Source organism: Pinus tabuliformis, chromosome 1_2, assembly GCF_031772625.1.
Source record: "Pinus tabuliformis cultivar Carrire ecotype Pingquan chromosome 1_2, CPIR1, whole genome shotgun sequence".
NCBI classification, from domain to species: Eukaryota; Viridiplantae; Streptophyta; class Pinopsida; order Pinales; family Pinaceae; genus Pinus; species Pinus tabuliformis.
Window position 1 is genome coordinate 1,352,341,738 of NC_142298.1, and position 14,786 is coordinate 1,352,356,523.

Genomic DNA, 14,786 nt, shown 5'->3' on the forward strand with positions numbered 1-14,786 from the left:
GCTAACTGTCACCTAAAACAACACAGAAGTTGCCTAAGAAACCATCTCAATCTGAGTTGCCCACAAGCCAATCCATCAAGCCTCCTGCTAGTCAATCGGTGAGGTTGACAGGGCAATAACCCCGGGCTTCACTCCTCCCAAAAATTGTGCAAAAACTATGAGCATGCCCACCTCTGCTGACTGAAGAAATTGTGCAGACATGAGGGACAGGTACTAGCTACCTGTCGCTACACTATCTCTGAAATTGTGTAGTTGTATTAGCCAATCCCCCTGTCAACCGGCCTGCTGCTCCTGCTCGAAATTGTGCAGTTTTCCTGGATTGTAAACCAACTTCCTAACACCCCGCTCAACCTAAAAACTGTGTAGACATGTTCAGCGTGAATGCCTCCCAGTTCTACACAACTTTGGCATGCAAGCTCCTACAGCTCGCTCCCAGCCTCCCCTGAAAATCTGCGCAGTTTTCACTGTCAGTGTCCTCTGCTGCCCACACTGCCTTCCCAAGAAAAATTCTGCAGTTCTGCTTCCCAACTGAGTCAATTCCCGCAGAATGTCATTGTTGTTCTAGACTGCTCATCCTAGCCTCCCAGTGACCTCTGCCCAATTTTTCTTGAAAGTGCCCCGGAGCCTCGCATCCTGGGATGACATGTGCTCTATGTTGTTTTAGAAACTTGTCCTCTCCCAGTCACTTACACCCAGAAACGAAAGACAATGCATCATGGTAGACCAGGGGATTTATGGATTTGATGTTGTCTCGTCATGAGTGATTGTAGAGATAGCTATATGAATGAGATATGGCATGACGACGAATGGGCTGAACAAGGAGTGCATGCTAGAAGACTTTCTCTCAGTTGGACGAACACATGAAGAATACCAAGTAGAAAGCAAAGGAGAGATATTCACATGCATGAACTGTCAAGCGAACACGAAGACCATTGAAGTATTTGTGCACTCTGCCATACAGAGTTGAAGCTATGCTACACCGTGGGCACACTCATCACTCAGAAACACAATAGCTCGACATGGACAACACAACCAGCATGTGCATACCTACATCGTCATGTCGAGTTGTGTCATGAGTCACCTCGACCACATCACTACTTTAGATACAAAACATGCTCTGATACCATGTGGAGGTTTGCCATTACACCAAAACCTGCAGGTGTTGGTAAACGTTCTAAACCAGTGACTAGGATCCCTAGGGTGGAAATTACGGATTCCATAGAGGTGCGGTAATTCTTCCAACACCCCCCCTCAAACGCAACTTGGGGGAATCGAACCTGGGTCCAAGCTCTGATACCATGTAGGAATTTACAGGGTAAGTTCCTCAGACAGAACACCAAAGGACACCGCTCACAAACAGATCACAGATCAATACACCAGTATTTTTGACGTGGTTAAAACCCTCAAAGAGGGAAACAGTCCACGGCCTGAGCCAACGCGGCCACTTCAAGCAATTTATTAATAAAAGAATGAAAATTTACATAAGCTTCTCTCATGGATGGTTACCCTACAAATGACACTCCATGCTCTTTAAATAGAGATCATGGACCAATCTGGTGTTAAGCCACGGATCAAGTGTCAGTAATACCAAGGAGAGAATGAACCGTCGGGTCACTACATATCATGACCGTCGGATTGTAAGTTACAAAAGTACATAGTAAAGAAACACACTTTACCTAACTCTATACTAGACCAAATTATACTTAACTACTTCCTATGTGTCAGAATATCCTAACATATAATCAATGCAATGTAACATGGAACTCCAAGAAACCCATGGATGAAGTCAAAGAGTCTTGTAAGTGAAAGATTCATGTAAGTCGAACAGTCATGAGGGAATTCAAACAATCATAAGGGTCAGTTTCACCCTTGGCAATATATACACCTCATTTGTACATGCAACAGACTTTTCACCTTGTCTCCTCCCACATATCCTTAAGAGTCTATAGTATTTTCTTTGAGGAGTGAGCAGTAGCTCCAATGCCTCGCTATTGAGATTAGTGATGTAATGGTGTACGGATGTGCCTTGGAACTTTCACTTAATTCAGAAGCCTGTTAACAGGCCAACACATTTCCACAGATCTATTGTATTCGTTTGTAAGACTATTCTTTGGATGCTTGTAATGCATGTTGCTTTAACCTATATTAAGAAAATTGAACTATTTCAGTTGTTTTAGTACATATGAGGTTGAAAATTTGTTGTATAAGTTGTTAACATTGTCTCACCTGTGTGGGCTATTCCGATGGGCACTCAAAAGACTCATTCTCGTAAACTTGTTATAACGACCATCGCACTCATGTGGATTATTCCACTCGGTATTGTATGTGCTATCTGTTCACCTTGTGTTTGTGATTTCTGCATCCATGTGGACTACTCCACTCGAAGATGCACATGTCCTATTGTGTTTTGTGTCTCTAACAAAGTTGGGACTATTCCCTTTTTACTTGAGACTCACTCTCACCCTCTCTCTCTGCAGTGAAAGAAACTTGACACAAGCGACACTAAGCACTCACCAGACACGTGAACCTCATTGTTCAAAGACTAAGTAAACCACTCTTATGTGCTAACAAGAAAGAGCTATGTGCTAACAAGAAAGATCTAAGGGCATAAAAATAACAATAGTGGGCTTCTATGGGCACAATAATAAAAATATGGGAATAATAGGGGCACAACAATAACAATAAGGGATACAATGACAATAATAATGGGGGAATCACTAGTATTATAGGGACCTAACAGAATGCCCGTGCTGATAGAAGGCTGTAGTTCTTTGACCTAGCACTTCCAACGTGGGTTTTGATATGAAAACCCTTGTTGAACCTCTTCTGGAAGGTTTTCTCAATATGGAGAAGAAGCTTCATATGCTGGAAACTTTGAGAAACAACAAGATGGATGCTGTTGGGTAGATATGTGGTCGAGCTCTCCCATTTGGATCTATTGATGTTATCTTTAAGGGCCTTCCCCTTGAGATGTGGACCTTCCTCCATCTTTTGTTGATCTCTAACTCCCTCTCCCTTCCTATAAATCAAATCCATTCCATCCCAAAATGGTTGGTCATTGATTGCCTTCATTCCTATGTTGAGATTATGCCTAAATGATGCCCATATAACTTAGAGAAGGAGTGCTTGAAAAGTCTTGGCTTTGAGTTGGACATCCACCAAAAGGAGGTCTCCAAAATCAAGGCAATGGTTGTATGCTTCCATTTTTTATTCATTAATATATACATATAATGTTCACTTTCCATAAATGTCTAAACATTTATGCATTTAGCTTGATACTCATTGATATATCAAGTAGTTTATGTTTGATATATAGTATGTATGCTCTTGTATCTTGTAGTGTCCTTTGATCTCTCTTGAAGGTACTCAAACATAAAGACCAAGCAAGGAGTGAGCCTAGGAGTTAAGAAATCGAAGCCATCACCAAAGTATTAAGCAATTAGCATCAGAGCGAGGTAGGTTTCTCTCTCTATGCATTTTTAAACATAAGCAAAGAAAGTCTACATTAGTTTGTTAAATTTGTTTCTAGACCCACTCATTGGGCTAGAGAGATCATGTTTGTCCACCAAGGGGATTTATCTTCACAACAATGAGACACATCTGTGTTTTGATTTCTGGAATCTCAAACGAGCGTCAAACAAAGACAACTACCAAGTTACATCCATGGAACAAATTCTGCAAATGGTTTCTGGGTTGGAAATTTTTTCTCTGCTCGATGGTTTCTCGGCTACAACCAAGTGCTAGTGGTCAAGCCAGACCATCTAAACACAACTTTTAGAATGAAATAGGGGACATTCGTATTCGGACGTATGCCTTTTGGGCTTATAAATGCTATAGCGACATTTCAAAGAGTGATGTACATCAATTTTAGAGGATTGATGGGTCGGAGCATGGTCATTTATTTAGATGACGTCATGGTATTTTTGAAGAAGATATCTAACCACCTACACCACCTCAAACAAATATTTGAGTGGTGCCAGAAGTATGGGATTTCACTTAACCCCAAGAAGATCATATTCACGTTTTAAGAAGGTAATATGCTCAGGAATATCATCACCAAGGACGAGACCCTGACCGCGTGAAAGCTATAGCGCAAATTCCTTTTCCCAACAACAAAAAAGGTATGTAATATTTCCTTGGTAAAATCAATTTCCTTCTCCAGTTTATTTCAGATTTTACCCAGATTAGTAAGCCCTTGTAGAACATGATAAATAAGGACTCAGTGTTCAAATGGAACTGAGAAGAGAAGGAAGCTTTTGATCGTATCAAGAAGGCTATTGCTGAAGCTCCTTCCCTCTATAGCCTTGATTTCAGTAAGGACTTCATCCTATATACTATCGCCTTTGGTTCGTCCTTAGCCGTTGTTCTTACGCAGAAAGATGGAAACAATGATGAGCATCCCATATCCTTTATGATCATGGGACTGCAAGGCGTAAACTCAACTACCCTGACATAGACAAGCAGGCATATGCAGTCTACAAAGCGGTGAAACATTTTAGGCCATACATTCTAAAGAACCGTGTCATAGTGTTTATGTCACCCTATTGTCAGGTCACTATTCGTTCAATAGGAATTGGGCAAGAGAAGAGTCAACTGGATGACTGGGCTCTAGGAATATGATTTGGAGTTCAAGCCTGCACACACGGTTAAAGGGAAAATAATATGTGTTAGGTCCCTATACTACTAGTGTAACCTCTTATTGCTATTAGTGCAAACCCCTTATTATATTGTTGTGCCCATGTAGTCAACATTCAAGATATTCCTGATGATGGATCCCAGTTGGGATTTGAAACGTTGACGGAAAATGGTTTTTACTGTGGATTCTCCGGTAACTATGTCTCAAGTCCCCATATTGTTATTATTGTGCCCCATAGAAGCCCACTATTGTTATTGTTGTTGTCCTTACATTATTATTGTTATGTCGGCTATGATTATATTATGACCCCTTAGACTCTTATCTATAGAAAGGAGATCTTATCATTTGTATCATCCAAGAATTCTTCATTTGTGTAATGTAAAGGAGGCTTCCCCCTCTAAGAGGCTGATTTTTAAGTCGTTGACCTATTTTCTATCTTTTTGTGAGCTAGTTTCATAACGTTTTGTATCGGAGCTTTGGATTCTAGGGTTTTTCTGCTCCAAACAGGTCATCGTGGAAATTTCTCTATACATTTTTTCTATGAATTTTCAAAAGCTAAAACAAAAACCCATTTGAGCTACAATCGTTCTAAACCCCAAGTCCTAATTTCAGATCTCGTCTCACTATATTTTTCGACTTATGATCTGAGGAAGTTAGGATTTTTGCAAGCTCCAGAATTCCATCTCAAACAGGTCATCGTGTAATTTTCTCTATAATTCATTTTGTACTAAGGCTCGGACTCTGAATTAAAACCCATTTGAGCTCGAATCTTGGTGAAGCTAAGGTCCATAATTCAGATCTTGTTTCACTATATTTTCGAAGATATGGTCTAAGACATTTATTGTTCGTGCAGGCTCCCCAATTACATCCCAAACAGGTGACCTGGGGAAAATTGTCATAACTTTCTCTCTGAGCATCAGATTGAAATTTCGTAAAAATATACAGAAATAGGACGACCTTTAGCTTTCTTTGTATCGGTTTCAGGTCCTAAGGTCGAAACAGTGACACGTGAAACTTAGTACAAGTTCGTTCTACTGAACCAGTCTATAATCAGGTTGTCGTGGGAGATATGGCATAACTCTTTCTTGGAGAATCCAATCTTGAAAAGACTTGTGGGGTTGGAAAGAGGACTTAGAGGGTTACCGCAGAACATAATTTTGGAACTTTAAGATCTGAAATTATAGAGTTATATCTGTTGGGCCACCAAATTAACATACATTTTCACTCCATTTTCACCTTTATCCTCATTTTGTCACCTTAGTTCATCACATTATCATTACATAACTCTATATTTCCAATACCATATGGGTTCATATCTTCATTTTCCAAAGTTATTAATTTTATGTATTTAGAGTGAATTTATGATTAAAATTTAGAGAAATAACATGTATTTGCTTATACCTGAAACTCACTTGAGTTTGATGACATGTGTAGATCATTTGGAAGCTTCCAAGGCACCCTTATGTGGCCTCCCAACATCAAAATCGAATTTCAACTCAAGAGGTTGACCATATTCCAAGGAGAAATATCATGGAGATTTTCATGTGTCATGGGATTTGTATCTAGTATTTAGGGATAAGTTGAGACAAGTATGGATCTAGTAGATATTTAAGGGATCTACATTTGTTGAGTAGATATCCCTAATTCATGTATAGATAAGAGGAGCATCCTTCAAAGGAGAGAGAACAGTTATCAGTTATTCATTAGCATCAGATTTATGATTGTTCATTCAACATGAATAATATCAATTTCTCCAAATCATGAGTTATGAGTGTTGTTTGATTCTTAAGATGTGATAGTTGTTCATGTGTGCTCATTGAGGAATGGAAGGATCCCCATACTGAGATAATTACACTTTGTAGTAGAGTAATGTTCTAAATATACTAATTTTAATTCTGATGTTCATCTTATTTCTTTGTTGTAAATACTTGTAGATAATTTCAGTATGAATTCATGTTATGGCCATGTTTTGTTGTGTGAAGTTTGATCTCTTTTCAGTAGCTAGTTTTTATGTGAGAAGGACAACCGGGATCTCCTCAGTTAGGAGCCTCTTCTCCATGAGCTAGATTATGTGAGAAGGACAACCAGGATCTCCTCAGTTAGGAGCCTCTTCTCCATGAGCTAGACTAAACTGAAACAATATTTACTTTCTTATATGCTTTCCTAGAATACTTTAATGTGAAGATTGATTTCTTTTTAGTAGCTAGTTTTGAGAAGGGCAACCAAGATCTCCTCAGTTAGGAGACTCTTCTCCATGAGCTAAGAACTGAACTAAAAACAATATTTACTTGCTTTCATTTATATGCTTTATTTCCTGCTTTCTTAGATGTTTGGCAATGTTATTATAGAAAAATTGTAGAAGGACAATCAGGACTCTTGAATAAGAGACTCTTCTCTATCTTCTAAAGTAAAATAATTCCATTGATCAAACGTTTTTATGCTTTTATAAAATAGATCTGATAGTTTAGATTTGTAACATGCATTTCCATTCTATACAAACTTCCTACTTGTTTCATCTGAGGTCCCATATATTTTTGTTTTCTTCTAAGTTTACGAAACCCCTGGGCGACAAATTAAATGACAGGGATTTAATAGACAACTAAATTGCCCAACATTTTGACGTCGTTTCCGGGGAAGAAAACTTAGATGTAAACTAGTTAGGAAGATTGTTTAGGAGGAATTTTTATTTAGGACCATTTAGGGTTAATTGCATTTAGAAATTTTCATTTAAATTTATTCTCATATAAAAAAAAACATAGAAATAGAACACAAATCAAAAAACCCCCATTCACTAACACAAAAAACAAAAAAAAACACAATAAAAATCCATATGTATATATGGAAGAACAATGAGTATAAGTTTGGAACAACTCGCTCAGATCCTAGCAAGTGTCAGGATCTCCTCTTCTTGCGAAGAAGAGATCTTGACAGCAGCCAAAAGTTTAACTACTCCTCCAGAAGAAAACAATGAATTAACATTCGAAGAATCATGTATATCTGACGATGAACAATTATTTGAACAAGAGATTGAGGAGGACGAAGAGAAGTTGCAGCATGATCTGAATCAGAGTGGAAATCACGCCTATGAAAGTCTTATCGAAAGGTGGTTTTGATGGTTTCAAACAAGTACGAGGTTAGATCGATTTCATTTTTATTTCATTAAATCACACTCACAAAAACTAGATTCGATCATCCTTGTATATTTTCATTTTAAATTTGCAAAATTGAAAATGAATATATTTTTACTACTATTGCGTGAATGGTTACATTGGAAATTTAATTACACGTAATGGTTTGTAATTCTCAATTAGCATAGAATAGGTAGGACGATATTTTAAATTCGAATAAGTATGCTCTCCTCCTACGTCTTTGCACGATCTCGAGGATCAGAAAGTAGAACATTTATAAATGTTTTCAGGATTGCAATATGCTTGTCTCCATTTGCTAAAAAAATCATCCTAAATCAATAAAAAATTCCTAAGTTGTTTTAGGGTTAGAATAAAATTTAAATTCTTTTAAAAAAAATGATTTTAAAACAATATAAAAAATAAAAATAAAAAGATTAGAATAAAATGCAATTTAAAAAAAAAAATTAAAAAAATGAAATTCAATTTGTAAAAATAAAAGCATTAGAAATAAATTTAATTTCTTAATTGTTGCAACATAAAAAATAGGAATAAAAATTTTAATTTTAATTTTTTTTAAACAATACACAATAAATTTAATTTTTCTAAACTTTTAGTTTTAAATAAAAATACTAAATAAATAAATTAAAAATTAAAAATTAAAAAAATTAATAACACCATAAAATTAAAAAAATTAAATATAAAGTTTAATTTATTTTTCTTAGTTTTTTTTATAAGATAAAACCATTTTAGTTTAAGAAAAAATAAAAAATAAAAAAAAACAAAAATCAATTTTAATTTAGTTTAAAAAAAACATTAGAAAGTAAATCAAATTTAAAAAAAAAAAATTGAACCATAAATAAATAAAGAGATCTTCTGAGGTAAAGTATGATGCATTTCTGAGGCATGGACATTGTTGCTGGTGAGTTGGCACGCGCGGCAGCAGATTGGTTGAGCTGGCGCACTGGAAGTATTGCTACTTTGTTTTTGGAGTGGTGACCATTGTGGAAAAGATCGCTGGTGTGGCGGATTTTAGTGAATTTTCATCACGGGTGAGTTTCTTTTAATGAGCCCTGGCAACATGAAAAATCCTTGAGAATAATCCTACCTTCTCTTCAAAGACTTTATCACTTTTACAAGAACAAATCCGCCCCCTATCTCCTTTGCCTCCTAGCCTGGTCAATTATTTCCCTTCATTGAAATCTTTGTTGGAGACAAACCACGAGACCGTCAATGCCCCATGCACATCTATAGAATGGAGAGACTTTCCACTGATGACCAACCACACCTGTTTCGACCTCGCAACCTGACTCAAGCTCTTCGTTAAATTGCCGAGGCTACGGGGAAGTGAGTGCACCAACACCAACACCATTCTGTCAAGCGTAGAATTAGATTCAAATTCAAACGTGATTAGCTCACATCCGGTGATTCAAAGGTTTCCCATTGCTCAAATACATCGGGTTGGGCGTCTTCCTAGATTTATCTTTACGCTATTAACGAATAGAATTATTGTTAAGGTTGCAGTCCGTTCATAAACATATAATGAGCAGAGTGAGTGGGGAAAAACAACGGTTTCAACTGCCGTTAGGTTTTTTTTAGGCATCCATTCAACTTAATCAGAGAAAACTATTCATTTTCACGGTAAAGTCAGCCTCTTGGATTACCTGTGATCCCCAAATCATATTTTACCTGATTTCTAGGATCTCGATTCCGTAGTCTACCATTACAAGGGAGGTATTGTGTTTTGTTTTGAATTTCTTGGATCCTATGCTAAACAAATATCAATGACATGACCATCAGATTCTGCTCAGGATCAAGTTGCTAGGCAAATGCGGGCAGTTGTATACAATTACACACGATTTAAAGTTTCGTCTTATCACTACTATTATATGCAATGGTGCAGAGCTATAGAGACGCATTCCAAAGCGGTTTAATTTGCATATATGTGCGTTGTCTGGAAGCTGCCAGATGAGCTATGTGAAGATAGATGGTTTGCCAAAGTCAACGATATCACTGCATGACCATACACAAACAAAAGTGCATTGAAGAATGGAAAGATAATAAATTTCTAAAATTTGCATTGCAACAATGCTTAGTTAGGTTGAAGAATGCATTGCACCGGTCAAAGGAATAGTTTTGTCGAAGAATGCATTGCATCGGTCAAAGGAGGATGCTGACATGAGTGTGAAGAGAAGCGGCCACCGTGGAGCCCTTACGTTGGATCGTGGCAGAACTATCATGTTGTGTGTTGGCGACACTGATCATTTGTTGGTGAAGAGATAAGTGGAAAGAGATTCATAAATGGAGGGCAAAAGGGTTTATAATTTCATATTTTTCATTCTCATTGTGTTCATGCTCATTATCAATCATGTTGTTGCGGCGCGATCCGCAAACCTACATGTCGAGTAGCAGCGGATGAATAGCCCAGATTCTACATGGAAAAAAGAGAAACCCAAAGGACCAGCCCCACCTTCCAGCGCATCATGTTGAAATGTAATTTCAACTGCAGTGACAGTTGAACAGGGACCGCATACAGTTCAGGAAACCAGCCAGACTTTGTCGCACTTCTTTTCACCGAGCAGTGGTTTTCCTCCGGAGGGCAGCGATACAATCAACTGCTGACACGTGCCCGGAGCCACTGTTCCAGAACAGCCGTTCCCTGGAGCATAAAGATCAATCAGAAGGGTCGCGCGATATTGATTGCAGCCGTCCAATTTTTTAGGGCAGATCAACGGTTATGGTAGCAGGGCACATGTTTCTTGGTTATCAGGAGGACCTTCCGTGCGAGGTTGCAGCCAACAGTACTCTACGGTTAAAACAATAAATATATCGCCATGCTGAAGGATTTAATGAAATGACCAGTGGTCAGTAAATGTTGGTAAAACATTCAATTTTCTTTAATGCACAGGAGTTGTTCGTTTTAGGGTAAAAGTAAAAACAAAGTTTGTTGTTGTTTTTGTATGGAATGAAAGTGGGGCGCAGCACTGTGAACTAAAAAAAAGCAGCAACGCGTGAAGGGAGAAAATAAATTGCAACAGCGTGAATGTTTTGTAGGAAATAAAATGTAACACAGCAGTGTTAAATTCTTGAGAGACAGAGTATGTAAGTTATGTTGTATGTTGAATGAAAGAGGGGAACAGGCAGACGCAGCAGCGCGAAAGGAAAAAATGCACAGCAGTGCAGAGACTGAAATGTAATGTGTTGTTGTTGAAAAAAGGGAGGGAGCACACAGCAGCGTGAAGAAATTTTTTCTGTATTGATTGAACTTGAAATGTGAAATGCAGCAGTGTAAAGCAGGATGAAGGTAATGTAATGTGCAAGCAATATGCAGCAACGTGAGTATGTTTGTATTTTGTTGGTGAAAGACGAAGTGAATCGCAGCAGCGTGAGTATGTTTGTAGTTCGTTGGTGAAAGACGAAGTGAATCGCAGCAGCGCGAAGGTAATCCATTGCACTGTTTTGTTTTGTTTTGTAAAACATGAAATGAAATATACATGCAGCAGCGTGTATATGTTTTTTTTGGTTAATCGTTGAGAGAACGAAGGGGAACTCGTAGCAGAGCGAATGTAAGAGAATATTTTTTTTCACAGTAATGTAAAATATATGCAGACAGAGACAGAGTAATTTCACAAGCAGAGACAAAGTGTGTAATGCACAACAGTGCAAAGTAAGAAGGAACAGAGCAGTGTTTTTTTTTGGAGAGACAAGGTAAAGTTATGAACTGCCTCAGAAGCAGTGTTTTGTGTAATCCCTCTGTGAGAGGAAGGTCTTTTCTGTAACAGCAGTTTTTTTTTTTTTTCTTAATGAATGCAAAGTTTATTTTGGTGTGTGAAACTCTGTTCTTCATTCCCAGCAAACAATTTTTTCTTCCCTGTGCTAAAGCAGAGTATTATTCTCTAGGTTAAAAACAGAGCATTGTCTCTCTATTCAAATTTTGTTTGGAATTTAGCAGAAAATTCCCAACAGTGGTATCAGAGCTTGTCCAGGCTCTTTGAAGGTGTCAAAGAAGCTGAAGGAAGGGTTTCTTGTTGTAGTAACTTCTCCAGCAGTGTGAAGACTCACTCAAGAAAGATTCAAAGGTATTTCTCAAGTTTTTTTTTTTGTGTGTTGCTGTTGAAGATAGTCAATTATTTTAATACACAGTCAAATGGCGAGGTCAAGGAAGAAAGTCTCCAATCCTCCTAAGGATGTGTCTCCCTCTACTACTAAAATAGAAGGCAATCAATTTGAAAGCATTCTATTTGAGGCTCCAAGGCTCAATGGGAACTTTTATATATGGGAAGTAAAAATGAGGACTTTCTTACAGTCTCAAGAGATTGAAATTTGGGAATCGGTGATTGATGATAGCAGGATGGATAGAGAATCCGAGTACAATGCAAAAGCAATAAAGACAATCTTGAATGGGCTACCTGATTCTGTAAAGAAGAATCTAGGAAAACATTCATCAGCAAAGGATATGTGGGACAAACTCCATGACCTTCACTCAAAAGGAGCACTGACCATGACCATCAATCAAAAAGGAGATCCTGAACCCATCATAGAAGCTGAAAATGAGAATGATGACATCAAGGCTGAAGCAAACCTAGAAGATGAAAAGAATGAAAAGGGCTTTGTAGAAGAACTCCTCGCTCAACTTATGACTGCCATGGAAGAGATTAACAATTTGAAAAAGGAAAATGAGGCACTTAAGAAGATAGCTCCAGTTGGTAACCAAAATAAAACAAGGAAGAAAGTTGACCTCATCAAGCTTCAAGTACAAGAAAGGGATGAACAGCTTGCCAAGCTTAAGAAGGAATTTCATCAAAGCAAAAGGAAGCATCATGAAGAAGTCATGTCCATGAAAAATCAATTGAATAAAGCAAAGAAGCAGGAAAATACCTTGTCAAGTCAACTTGAACAAAAGCACAAGAGCGTGAACAAACTTGAAGAAGAGATTGGTCAGTACAAGGTAGAGGTCTCCTCCCTTAAGTCTCAATTACAAGAAGCCAGGAAACAGGCACAAGAAGCTGAGAAGAGAATGGAAAGCAATCAAGCAAAGAATGAAGAAATGAAGTCAGATATCATCTCCCTTAAAATAGTAGCAGCTGAAGCTACTCGTAGCAAGGAAGAAACTGAGGAACAACTAGAAAATAAGAATAATGAGTGTGAAATATTGGAAGAAGAGATTGTCCTCCTCAGAAAAAAGGTTGAAGGGATGAACAAAATCATGAAGAGCTCTCAAGCCTTGGATGACATGCTCAGCTATCACAGATGTCCATCTAATAAATCAGGACTAGGGTATGCAGGTGAACCCTCAAACAAGAATGAAAATGCTCTAATCAAAAGAGATGTGAAGAAGCCAGAAAGAAATTGTGATGCTCCTAGTTCCAGCAAAGGAAAGGAGAAAAATCAAGGCTACAATAGAAGAAATCCTATTCCAAGAAGAAATCTTGCACCAAATAGAAAACCAGCTCCAAAAAGAAATGTAGAAGATGTCAAAGAGGCAAGAGGCAATGGTTATCATCAAAGGATCTCAAGGCAGAAAGGCTTCAGAAGTACATCAAGGAAACCTCCATCTCCTAAGTACCAAAGTTCATTTTTTTGTTATTTTTATTCTTGTTCAAACTTTGGTCATATGGCAAAAGACTGTAAAGCATCTCATAGAGATAGATATTATAGTATCCGACAACCTCAAAGAAACAATTTTACAGGAAGAAATCATGAAATCTTATTCATGAACAATGTAGAATGCTTCAAGTGTCATAACATTGGTCATATGGCACGTGATTGTAACTTAACATGGGCTCTTTCACAAGCTAGAACCATGCAAAAGAAGAAAGTTACACAAGTATGGAGAAGGAAGGAAATATAGTCCGAAAGTCCCTTGAGCTCCCCAGCCAATCTAAGCTTTTTTTGAGAAGACTCTGCCAAAAGGGGACGGTGCATACAGTTAGGGGGAGCCTGTAATTCTTGATCATTATCACTAAGAGCAAATGACCCACTGATTTTTCCAGAAAGCACAAGTGCAGATCATGCCCCAATGAATATAGCCAACTGCAAAGACAGTAGTCTTATTCTCTAGAACAGTAATCAGTCACAGTTTTGTGGCTCAATATTGATTGGAGTGCCTGAGCACAGCAGTAAAAGCGATGAAAGGAAAGTTGATACGAATAGGCAGAAAAGTTTTGAATTTTTGAAGAAATGTCTGGGTATGACTAATAACCCAGCAGTTGAAATTAAGGGGGAGTGTTGAAATGTAATTTCAACTACAGCGACAATTGAATAGGGACTGCGTACAGTTCAGAAAACCAGCCAGACTTTATCGCACCACTTTTCACCGAGCGGTGGTTTTCCTCCGAAGGGCAGCGATACAATCAGCTGCTGACACGTGCCCGGAGCCACTGTTCCAAAACAGTCGTTCCCTGGAGCATAAAGATCAGTCAGAAGGGTCGTGCGATATTGATTGCAGCCGTCCAATTTTTTAGGGCAGATCAACGGTTATGGTAGCAGGGCACATGTTTCTTGGTTATCAGGAGGACCTTCCATGTGAGGTTGCAGCCAACAGTACTCTACGGTTAAAACAATAAATATATCGCCATGCTAAAGGATTTAATGAAATGTCCTGTGGTCAATAAATGTTGGTAAAACATTCAATTTTCTTTAATGCACGGGAGTTGTTCGTTTTAGGGTAAAAGTAAAAACAAAGTTTGTTGTTGTTTTTGTATGGAATGAAAAATGGGCGCAGCACTGTGAACTAAAAAAAAGCAGCAGCGCATGAAGGGAGAAAACAAATCGCAGCAGCGTGAATGTTTTGTAGGAAATAAAATGTAACACAGCAGTGTTAAATTCTTGAGAGACAGAGTATGTAAGTTATGTTGTATGTTGAATGAAAGAGGGCAACGCGCAGACGCAGCAGCGCAAAAGGGAAAAATGCACAGTAGTGCAGAGACTGAAATGTAATGTGTTGTTGTTAAAAAAAGGGAGGGAGCACGCAGCAGCATGAATAAATTTTTTCTGTGTTAATTGAACTTGAAATGTGAAACGCA